The sequence below is a fragment of the Aplysia californica genome, unplaced genomic scaffold (assembly GCF_000002075.1).
Source record: "Aplysia californica isolate F4 #8 unplaced genomic scaffold, AplCal3.0 scaffold00304, whole genome shotgun sequence".
NCBI lineage: Eukaryota > Metazoa > Mollusca > Gastropoda > Aplysiida > Aplysiidae > Aplysia > Aplysia californica.
This window is the reverse complement of record NW_004797574.1, coordinates 767,324-768,586: the sequence shown is the minus strand read 5'-3', so window position 1 is coordinate 768,586 and position 1,263 is coordinate 767,324. Positions and strand designations below refer to the sequence as shown.

Genomic DNA, 1,263 nt, shown 5'->3' with positions numbered 1-1,263 from the left:
CCGTATTGGATTAATTTTACACTAATTTAAGACTTCAAGTTCATAAAGTAATCCTCCCCACAAACAAATGTTCATATGGTTTTACACTAAAGTTTACTTTTTGAGTTATATATTGGTCACAAAGAAGAGAAAAAAGGTTTTAATCCTTAAAGATATATTTTTTTTCAAATTAGAAAATACACGGAAGCGGTGAGAGAACCTGGCCTTTGTTTACCTTCGCTGCCCCGCCCTCATTACACTCACTAGTGATAAGATCGAGTACCGGTAGAGTCGTAAGTTACAGTGACCAACAGCCAAACCTCTCGAGCGCCTGTGGTGATAACACACTACTGGTGTTGTAATTTGTGACACGTCTTGATGCTGATGCAACTAGCGTGCTGTAAGTTCACCGATTTTCTCCTCTGCAGTTTCATTTACATCAATCAGTGCTACTTTTTTGTTGTGGCAAACTGAAGATCTAGAATCTAATGTCTACTAATCTAGATCTAGATCTAAATTCTAGATCTAGATCTAGATCTAGAATCTAGATCTAGATCTAGATCTAGATAATCTAATCTAGATCTAGATCTAGATCTAAGTCAAATTATAGTTGCTCTAGATTTCTAGATTAGAAACACTGTCACAGAAGAACAGCAATACAACAGAATAAGAAGTAGTTTAAAGTAGCAGTGGTCTAGATCTAGAATCCAGCAGTAGTCTCTTGACAGAGAGCAGTAACCTAATTAAGCTTAGTAACTTAGCAGTGAGTAGTAGCAGCAGTCTTAGCCTAGTCTCTATAGGAGGAGAACTATACTGTAATAGCAGTAGTAGTTAAGTAGTAGATCTAGCAGTATGTAGTTGGTTGAGTCAAGTGGATTTTAATAATAGATAGATAGAGTCTAGATTCTCTGGATCTGGATTCTTGATCTCAAAATACAGCCTAACTTGCAAATCCTAGTACAGTAGGCTAACAACATTTTATTTAAAATCTAGATTAAATCTTCAAGTAAAATGTCAGCTGCAGGGTGTACTGTACTTTATACTAACTTAAATAAATACTGTTTTCTAATTTAAGTCTAATGTTTCTAAATTCTGCAATACAGTGGAATCCTGTTATAACGAGAGGGAGGGGACCGGTGCAAAATGTCCGTTTATAGCAGGATTCTCGTTATAAGGGATCCAGTAATAAATTCAAGGGAAATAGTAAAATAGGCCTAATCTATGAGTTTGGTGTTCTGTGTATTCCTTTTTGTATTTCCCCTGATAATGATTTTTTTCAACATG

At 35.6% G+C, this 1,263-nt stretch overlaps 1 protein-coding gene across 1 annotated transcript in view; it reads left to right on the top strand.

Annotated features, from left to right (window-relative positions):
- Positions 1 to 208: 208 nt before the first annotated feature.
- The window catches only part of LOC101861053 (UDP-N-acetylhexosamine pyrophosphorylase), a gene marked incomplete in the record, with an annotated part of 62,008 nt that continues 60,953 nt past the window's right edge, over positions 209 to 1,263 (top strand). Inside the window, 1 exon segment of the mRNA XM_035970671.1 lies at positions 209 to 379.